At 39.3% G+C, this 10,735-nt stretch overlaps 1 protein-coding gene across 1 annotated transcript in view; it reads left to right on the top strand.

Moving 5' to 3' along the window:
- The first annotated feature begins 50 nt into the window (after positions 1–50).
- Positions 51–10,735, top strand: part of TBCA (tubulin folding cofactor A) — a 31,585-nt gene continuing 20,900 nt past the window's right edge. The window contains exon 1 of the mRNA XM_009637245.2: positions 51–207. The gene's annotated coding sequence lies outside the window, so the exon portion shown is untranslated. The remainder of the gene's footprint in view (positions 208–10,735) is intronic.

The raw sequence follows: 10,735 nt of genomic DNA, 5'->3' as shown, positions 1-10,735 counted from the left end.
GAGCAGGCCTTTCTTTCCCGAGACGGCAGTTAAACGGGGTTTTTTTACCGTTTCCGTAGTGATTTTGGGAGCCAAGGGGAGTCACGCTGCCCCGTCGGTGTACAGGGTGGTCTCGCTGGGTGCGTTGCCGAGGCATGCAGTCTTTTAATCAAAGCAACTGTTAAATGGGCTGTTTCTGATTCGAAAGTTCACACCGCAAAACTGATGGTAAATTCATCCCCTGAGTCTCGATTTTGCCTGGGTTTTAACACAGTCATATTTTTTCAGAAAAGTTGCAGTTTATTGGTTAGAGTCCCTCTCATTATGGCTGTAAATGCAAGGTTTTGACCTTAAATATTTGGTCACAGTGGAGTTTATTAAGGCTGCAGCCTACAAAGACTGCTCTGGCTCATGCAGAGACAGGAATTAGTATGGTTGCCAGATCAGGTTGATAGTCCAGTTTCACACGCTCAACTTTGTGTTATGACTTAAATAATTTCATTTAGTAAAAGACAAACAGTAAGATGAGCACACTTTCTAATACCCAATCAGCTGTAAAAGACTGAAGACTAGAAAAGTAAAACAAATACACATTTATCGCTGTTTCTTCTAGATAAAGGCACTTGTGAGTTCCTAGGCCCCAAATGGGGAGCAGTTCTCAACTACTGCTCCAAGCCAAAAATTGATTATATGACTGTTAGGTCCTGTTTACTGTCCCTGTGCAGGATGTGCAAATCATGAACTTGTGTGTTATTTTTAAGCTAGAAAGCTTTAGTGCGGTCTTATTGCGTGACTTGGTGACTGCCTTTTGGTTTGGGTCCCCTTCACAGCCTGTGTTACAGTTACTGGCTGTGCTGGACAGGAACATTGCGAATGTCCTCTGTGCGTTTTTAAGTGGATGGTGTTTTGTGCTGGCTTTTGTAGGCAAAGTGTTCTGAAGTATGGGGAAACCAGAATTACTTAGGTTAATGTTTCTTCAGTCTGTATATTATTTTTGATAGCTAGAAGTATAATTTATTTGTGTAGAGACTTTTGAGAAAGCTGTTGTATCTAATAAAACAGTTTTACTTTTGTAGAATTTGTCGTTTGTAGAAGTTTTACTGCTGGCTTATTGCTGCTGTTTTATAACTATACTATTACTGAGAGCACTGTGTGAGAACTCAATAGCATTTTGGGTGACCATTGCTTAATGATAAATCATTGCAAAACTTACCTGAGCAAGCTGTTTCCTCATGTTCGTAGATTGGGAAGCAGTGATGGGAAGGTCTTTACTAGGCAACGGACAACTGTGTGGAGGCCACAGCAGAGCTGGTGCAGGCCTGTGTGTTCGCATGGTGAATGCTGTACCACGTAGCTGTGTCCCCTTGGACCTGGAAGCAGCCTAAGGATGACAGCATGGTTATGCAGATAACTGAGTGTGGAGCCAGCTCAGTGTCTGTCACTGTCTGTAGTGCTTCTAGCTCTGAGACTAGCTCGCATGTTCTTTTTCTTCATTTCTCTCCTTCTGCAGTTCAAGTGAGTCAGAGAGAGCTGAGAACAAGAGATGAAAATTTACTAGTGTGTGTTTGTCCTGTGTGAGCAATTTCTTTACTGTTTAGTGTGGCTTTTTCTGTTTGTTCACTTGATTTATGGAAATCCATGGATGCTGGTTTTGATTTTGTTCCAAGCTTGTTGCATCCAGAGTAGGTTGCTTAAATTCTGACTGAATGTTACTTCAGTTAAAAGGATGCTATGGGGATACTACCATAGTTCACATTATATACAGTCAAAATTCACACACACAAAGTGCCTAATGTTTCTACTCTGTTTCTGATAGCACCCTTTTTACTGGCCCTCTGGGTCCTAAGGCCACTGGCTCAATTTGGAAGTGGGGAGGGGACAAATTGAAGCAAGTCATCAGCATCCCAAATCCTTTGTTTAGAGGAGTATGATGTTACTTGTTTTGTGCTTCTCAGAGTTTGCATAAAGAAATGCATATAAAAGTCCAGCTCTTAGTTTTTCTTCATTGTTTTGCACTCCACATTTTATCTGAATTTACTGCATATGCTGTGTTTAACATGTGTTACCCTAAAACTGGTTTTAACCATCTCTCAGGGCTGCATTCCTTTGATCAATATTTGACCAATATTGGTGAGCTCTTTTATAGCACCGGGGTATTGCAGCATCTTCCTGTGCCTGTATTGTCAAGGGCTCTGCTATCACCCCATGCTCCTGCTCTCATCAGATTTGATCTTTTATGCTGCTTTTTTAATTCTAAGTCAGAGATAGTTCATTTTTGTTAGTAACAAAAATCAATATAATAGTGTTATGATAATAGTGTTATAATAGTGTCACATGATTGTACAAAGCTGAGCAAAAATTAAAACAAGGCAGTAATTACCACCTAGTCATAATATCATTTACACTTAAACAAGTAAAAAAACCCTCTAGGCTGGCCAAGACAAGTCCAGGCAAAGTCTTGACTATTCCTGGGAACTATTTTGTGAGCCTAATGCAAGTCCTGTAGCCTCATAAAAACAATGCTTAGTAAGTTACAGCATATTTTGGGGGTACTGTATAGGTGGACATTCCTCTGAGCTGAAACAATTGCCACATGTGACAGGAGAAGTCATCTGGCCCGTGATGACTTAAGCTAATATAAAACTGAGAGGCTGTGTTACAGTCTCATCCTTTGTGCCCTTGTCCTGGTTTCAGCTGGGGTAGGGTTAATTTTCTTCCTAGTAGCTGGCATAGCACTGTATTTTGGATTTAGTGTGAGAAGAATGCTGATAACACACCGATGGTTTAGCTGTTGCTGAGCAGAGCTTACACCAGTCAAGGACTTTTCAGCTTCCCATGCTCTGCCAGGTGCACAAGAAGCTGGGAGGGGGCACAGCCAGGACAGCTGACCCCAACTGGCCAAAGCGCTGTTACACACCATATGACATCTTGCTCAGTGTATAAGCTGGGGAGAATTGGCTGGAGGACAGCAGTTGCTGCTCAGGGATGGGCTGGGCAGGTGTCAGCAAGGATGGATCAGCAGGTGGTGAGGAATTGCATTGTGCATCACTTGTTTTGTTGTATTATTATTATTATTATTATATCTTTTTCTGCTGTCCTATTAAATGCTCTTTATCGCAACCCACAGGTTTTACTTTCCCGCCCCCCTCCCCCCAATTCTCTCCCCTATCCCACAAAAGGGCTTAGGTGGCCACCTGTCTGTATATTTCAGGGAGCTGATCTGAAAAATAAGCAGGACTTAAAAAAAGTCATTTTGAAGGATGAGGCCTGCATGGACCAGCTTACCACACAACTGTACACATTTCAGGACTAGTACAAAGAAAAGGATGAAAACATTTGGGGAAGCAATACAAATGCAGTTGACAGGATTCAGATTTGCTTTTGGAGAATGGCTGTCTGAATAAGCAAGTAAACTTAGCTTGTGTTTGTTGTGCAGTAACACTGTGTACATCTATGGTTACTCTGTAGCAGCTGACAAACTGTAAGTGAAAGTAAATTTTAAAAAAAGGGGGAGAAAAGGAATGTTATCTTACACGGCCTGCAGAGAGATGATACAGCAGCAGCTCCCACTTCTGTGAGGGTTGCACACAGATAGAAGAGGTATGGCTCTGTCCCACGCCTTCCTTCCTTCACGTAACTAGAAGCCTAGTTATGTACTCTCCACTACAATGGCATGCATGTGACTTGAGTCAACTTAGGAACATTAACATTGTCCTCTTATTTTGGACTAGAACAACCATATAGGTATTTATTCCTAGTGTGTGAGAAGACTCACATAGAGGCTTATTAAGTATGCCATAAAGTGCCTGACTTAACTCTTCAATTAATTTTCCTTAATTTTTTCTGTGTTTGCCGCTTAGAAAAGTACATTCAATTTAGCATGTAATTCTGATTTTTCAAGCGCATTCAATGCTCAGGCTATAAGAGTATAACAAAAAAAGATAAGGGTCAAGAACCATTAGGATGTATTGAACTTTTTTGGCATTTCATTTGTCTTTTTTTTTTTTTTAAATCATCTGCTATAGCACATTCTTTTCTCTCATTAGTTACCTAGCCTCTCACTTTTTTCAAACTAAGAACAAAGCAGCTGTTCTGCTTTGTGATTTTTTTTTTCCAGCTGTGTACCATAAATTCTTTGTGTGTCCCTCTCAAGAGACTGTATATTGTAGCTTGTGGGTACTTTACTTGCCTTCGTGTTTCTTACATTGCTATGTATCAGTGAAAGAAATTTAAACTAGGAATGGGGAGAACCTTTTTTTTTTTTTTTTTTTTTTTGACAAATCTGACAGCCAGGCTCTTGGTGGTTACATACTTTCATTAGCTTGTAATTCAAAAAAAGTAGATTTGATGAGCATGAGTAATAATGTTTGCTGTATTTGTGGCTTGTGTCCCAACAAACAATGCTTCTGGTTTAATCATTTCAAGACAGCCTTACTCTTAGTAAATCTAAACTTGGACAACCTGCTGGATAGTGAGGCAATTGGTTAGAAAAAAAACCTACTTTTAAAAATATCTTATTCTCATTTCAGATTGGCAATGATTTTAAAAACTACTGCAAACAAAGAAAGTTGGGTCATGTGAAAATAGCACTGACATTTGCCCATAGTTTCCATCTGATTAAGTGGAAGTGACACCAGTAGATTAGAATGAGACTAAGACAATTCACATTGCAATTGTGTTAGTTTAACTTTAACAATCTTTTAACATTCTTGTTTAAATGTGGCTGACATACCATAATTACAAATCTACAAGCCTTGATTATAGAATTTTACATCGTGAACCTATGGGGAAAGTGTATTGATTTTTGTGAAGCAGCTCTTTTTTAAAACCACCTTTCTAAAACTATGGAATCTGCCTAAGATTGTTCTTTTGCCTGTTGCACTGGTGTTGATACTGTTTTCTCTTTTTGTAAAACATCATATTGCCAAACAATTTACACTGTGATTTCCATCGTCCCCTCCCCAAGCACAGGAAGTTCTGCAAGTTACGCAAAACTATTGGTCTATTTTTAAATATGAATGTAAACGATTCTTGTAAATTGAATTATTTTGCTGGTGAGTTCAGGAATATATTTTGTGCAAGTGAAGTATGAAGTATTGCAGAGACTGCATACAGCAAAAGGAATGTCCGGTGACTCTATTGCTAATTCAAGCACAATACTAGTTCATTTTCTTGGTTATTCAAGAAATTTGCTGTTTCTGGTGTAAATCACAAATTTCCTCAATCTTCTGTTCACTATATGTATTATGGTCTCTTTCTTGCTTGTTTCCCTTTAACCATAGGCACTAGCTCTGATTCTTAGCATCAATATATTGATAAGAAACTCATGCCTCCTTTCTTTATTCTCATTATAATTAGAAGACTATATGCAACAACTGCTTGTTAGCTCAGTTAATGGGAAGGACTGGGATATCTTAAACGGGTATTGAGGAATGATCTAGAGCTGCTCAGCTATACTGAGTCAGCATGCTAAAGTGATTTAGTGTGTTTACACTCACATCCAAGAGCTCCAGGATTCAGGAGGGTGAATATATTGCAGCACTGTTGGATACAGTCTGACTCTAGCCAAATTGAATAGGCCTTCTCAGACTGCAGGAGCATTGTGCATCTGTTGTCTAGGGTTGTCACCAGCTCAATTCTGGAGTCTTTAACTTGGGTTCAGTGCTAGCCAAATGTAGTTGTTGTGGTCCAGAGCTACTTAGATACATCTTAAGTACCTTCTGTAGTGCTCCTGGCATGAGGATCAGATGCAGAAAGTCTGAGTTGGCCCTGCATTTGAAAGCTGCTTTGGTCTTTTAGACTTAATAATTTAGTCTCTGTCCTACATAGAAACTGCTTTATATGAACTGGCTGAGAAAAGAGCACACCTGCATTTACATAGTGCTGTCTGAGTTAACATCTGTGGCATACATAGTCACCAACACACATAATTAGTTGAAGGGTAATTGCAAGTTGCCTCTAGTCTCCAGAAACAAAATTACTTGTTTGAAGGGATTCCTATTTCCCTGTGTTTCTCAGTGTGTGCTTTGTTTTTAACTTCAGGAATACCAAACAGTACCCACACATGTCTTAAAAAGCTGTGAGAAGAGCACAGTGGTTGCTGTGAAAATTGCATGGTGTGGTGGTGGGTTTTTTTAATGGTTTATCGTTAATTTGTTTTACCTTTTGAGCAGACCTAAACACTGGTTCATTTTTAGAAGTATCTCACAAATTTAAATTAGTAATGGTCAGATCTTTAACAGATTGCCTCCCTTGCATTCCTTCCTCCATCCCATTACCTCTTCTCAAAAAAAAATTAAAGCCTCTAGAGAAAGGTATGATTCTGGCATCTCATTGGTTTTGTGTTTGCAATTGTCTTTTGCTCCCTGAGGCAAAACTGTCTTGCGCATGTCCATACTGACCATAGTAATCTACTGATGTAATAATTTTAATTGGCAAAACTATTGCACACCATGTTTGTCACCATAACTGTCAGTAGTGATGCTATATTAAGGAAGAAGGATTTGGGAGGGCGGGAGGGGCAAGAACATATGAAAAACTCTGGCTTTGCAACTTTAAAAACGAGTCTCTCAAAAGTTTGGAAATACATGAGTTACAGCTGCTTGGCAACCCTAGTGTGGTGCCATTATGCATACGTGTAGTACCATTATCTTTTTTTTGATTGTACATACTTTTTTCATGGCATTCATACTCATGGCATGGACACACATAGTCACCTACATGGATAAAACAGTTAAATGGATGTGGATCCGTGGAAAACCTAAAGGTTTTTACTGAATTTATGGTAGAGCTTTTTATACAGAAGATGAGTTACAACTACACTAACAACCGTAATCCATCCTGTCTTCACTTTGAGTTAAGTATTACTACATTATATGTATCATGTAGGTGGAAATCTCATTCAGGATCAGAAGGTCCATCAGATTTTCTTTAAACTGTATTGTCTCTTTCCTGATGCACTGTGAATTGCTTACACACATAATATGACTCAATTTTGGTCATTACTGTAATATTTCCATTGGTTATCTCCAGTTGGGGAGGGTGAGGGGTGGAGGGGGCAGGGAGAGAAGGAAGTAGATTCTATGCCTTTGTTCTTGACTGAAGATGATGATGACTGAGTTAGAGAAGGTAAAATGAAATGGAGGTCTGTGGTAACCCCAACTGTTGCTACAAGAGCGGCCCCATTTCTTGTTCTTCCTTCTCTACAAGTGAAGTTCTCAGGCTTCTTAGAGTTTACAGCTTTCAACTTCTGTCCCATTCCATTCCATGCCATTCTTCACCGGAATTTTTGTCACTCCAGAACCTCTTCAGGACGGGCTGATAAACTTTTCTCTCCAATTCTTGTCTTCAGCCCATCAGATATGGTCTTTCAGCAATCTTGATGGAGTAGCCCTTCTCTTCTTTGCCCCCAACCATCCAAATTGCTTCTTGTGGTACCTCAGCAAAATCTTCATCCCCAGTCAGCATCTTCTGCTTTTTGAGTAGTCCGTAACTTAGGATCTTTCATCCTGGTTGTATCTATTGGATTCTCCCATTCCCCTGCCCCCCTCCACGCTCCTGCTGGGTGCTGGCATTCAGGGATGCCGTAGCCAGACAGATTTTCTCAGTGGGGCAAAAGGGGAACTTCAGTTGTTTCTGTGGCAAGGATTTTAAAAAGTCTGTAGTGTTGTATTGCAAGAGCTGGGAAATAACTATGTTGAGAGGCAAGGACAGAATGTGAAGCCCTGGAAATTCAGAGAAATCTGTAGGAACAGAGATACTATAAAAATGTTAAAACCAAGTAATTTTTAACTTGAAATAATTCTTTTACTTCAAAAAAAACCCCGCACAGTAGTAATCCCTGACAAAAGCCAAGCTTGCAAAGTTAACCTGAAATGTTATGGTAACTCAGTTCTGTAAGCTGTAGATGCAGGAGGGGCTGAAAATGATGTGTATGCTTGTGTGTGGTTGCTTCTTGACTCTTAAAAGAGGAAATTTATCTTTTATGATGATTTTGTCACTATCAAGAAAATGAACGCATAAACTTGAGATCCAGTCCAAATCAGAAAGCAGTCACTCATGGCTAAGAAAACATGGAAGTTCATAACTGTGTCAAGTATTATATTTCTTTCCTCCTTTCTTCATCTTCCTTTCTTGACTTTTCCTCATAGGCCCCTGTTTGTAATGCGTGTGTACTTCTGTAGCATTAGTGAACCCAAGAAAGTGCGTAAGTCATGTGCAGATTTGGGACCTCATATTTTAATTTCTCTAGGTCGTGATTAGTACAGTGCCAATGTTACTGCAGTTGTTGAATTACTTGTGTTATAATTGTGCATAGTGTTAATACATGGAATTTATTATAACAAAAAAACCCCTGTAGCCTGTACAGTCACACTATTATGGATTTTTAGGTTTCAACTAAGTCAGCATAGATATTTCATTATCTAGTCAATACATGCTGTCAGCTTTGGGTTTTCTGTGTGCTTAGGCTGAATCCATGGCATATTAGCATATACCGTGGTTAATAGTAACATTAGTTTTGAAGAGATGCATGTCCCTTCAATAGTGATGCTACTCAGTAGCAAAATTGAGAAATCCCCTGTCATCTTCCTCAGAGCTCCACTGAGCTTGCTCAGTCCAGCCAGGGAATTGTTTCTTGCGTTGATTTTTCTAATGCTGGAGAGCGGTCTGGGGAGCCGTCTTTATTTGGTGTCTTAAGCACATTCTAGCTCATGTAGAACCTGATTTGTTGGCAATTGCTGGAGTTTGGGGGAAATGTATCAGTAGTAGTGTGTGCTTGCTCTGTCCTTGTACCATTTTACCATTTTTATTCTAGGCATCCAGTAGTAGTTCCAGCCTGTGACTGTGGCTCAGCAAGGTGGAATTTTTGTCTGCCTAGTATAGAAGATCTTAATTTCATTATGCGTTTGGAAAGCTCTTGTTGTGCATACTATTTTCATCTGCCAACCTTCAGATAAACTGCATGCACTTCCCATGATCAGAGAGGTAGATCTGCTTGCTACTGCTAATGATGCAGCTACAGGAGATGATGCTGACATTGAGGTATAAGGACTAGGGTAGGAACATACATGCCTTTGGGGACTGAGAAAAGAGGAGGATATGGGGCTCTTTTGGCAGCAGCCAGAAGTTCAAACAGTCTAAACCACTTGCATCTCTGTACCCTTAACAGACTAAGAGTGAAATCCCTTGAGAAATCAGTGTCATCCTAAATTTGGAGGTCTCATTTCCTTCTCTGGTCTCTGGTTGCTAGTCAAACCTTTTGCTGAGCTTGCTCAATTTGCTTAACCCAGGAGGAAAACTGTCAGGTTTTTTTTTCTTTTTTTTCTTACTGTGTTAATTTCCTGATGTTTTGGTAAACCAAACTGGCTCATGGATTGTTTGAGCCTTACTGCTGGCAGAGATGTATGCTGGGGCAGTGGGGAGGAGTAGACCTCTCTTAGCAGTGGTCAGCTTTTTTGACTGTCATAAACCATCTGGTGTTACTTTGCTCTTCAGCTTGGGGAGCTGAAGTGGGGGAGAGAAAGTGAGTAGAAGAAAATAGATGAGGAAGTAAGTCATAATGGTATGGAAAAGGTAGTTAAGGAAGTGCCTTTTTTTTTTCTTTTTCCCCCTTCTTCTAGCTCAAGATTCTCTCAAGCCCTTTGAGCTCTTCTGGGTTTAGTCTGCAGCTTTAAAGTAATAAAGCTGTGTTTTTTACACAGGACACGCAAATTGTGGAATTGATTGTTAAGTGATGTGAAAGTCAAACGTGTAAAGGATTTTAAAAGGGCAGCAGCCACAGCCAGAAGCTGACCTGTTGTCTGTTAAACATTGATGGTTTAGTTTTGTTCTTCAGTGTTAAAAACTCCTTAACTTGATTTCTAGAGGCAGATATACCACAGGAAATGTCGCTTTAGACTTGGATTGTTTCTTTATACTCTCTCCCTAGTAGTTAACTACTGGCTGGCACTGGAGATAAGGTCCAGAATAATTGGATCGTATGTTTCTCCTTTTCATTTGAAAGACTGGCAGAAGCTAGAAAAATACCGTTATATTGTTTGGGTTATTTTTTCTCTGTTTCTGGGGCTGCTTCTTAGGGTCTGTGAAAAATAACTAAGGAAAACAAGCTTGTTGTCAGTAGATTTAAACCAGTTATGTAGGAGTCTTCACCTATGTGGAGTTCTGAAGGCTGAAAAGAGCTATTATAAACAGAGTCTTGAAATATGGAAATAAGCTAGTATTAGTTGTATACAGTTGCTTGTCAGTTTTTACTTATTTATCTTTGGATGTCTGAGGAGAGGAAGGACTTGAGAATTTTTGGTCAGTAGATTTATTTTAAAAGGGGGAAAACAAAAGGAAAATTGCAGTCACTAGTTGGTACCTTAATTATGTCCCAAATGCCTCTAATCAAAATCTCTCACATACTTCCTGATAGTCCACGGAACTGTAACACCTGCTAGAAAGCAGAATAAGATGTGGAAACTCTAACAAATGTATTAAAACCTGAAAATTCCTACAGATTTTGGATTTTTTAACATCTGACCCAATTGCAAAATATATTATCCCATTAATTTAGATTGTGGCTGTCTCTTTCTTTGAACTTTTAAATTACTTCTTACAGCAATTAATTAAAAAAAAAAAATCATTATCTTAATTTGAGGCCTTATCTTGAAACTTTAGGATAAAGACTGAAGTCTAGGGATAAAAACTTTATGACCAAATGCCATACTGAATTCATGTAGAAAATTAAAAGAACAGACCCACAATGACTTTGAAT

Source organism: Egretta garzetta, unplaced genomic scaffold, assembly GCF_000687185.1.
Source record: "Egretta garzetta isolate BGI_Z169 unplaced genomic scaffold, ASM68718v1 scaffold424, whole genome shotgun sequence".
Classification (NCBI taxonomy): Eukaryota; Metazoa; Chordata; class Aves; order Pelecaniformes; family Ardeidae; genus Egretta; species Egretta garzetta.
The sequence above is the reverse complement of the archived record's forward strand: the minus strand, read 5'-3'. Positions and strand labels throughout refer to the sequence as shown.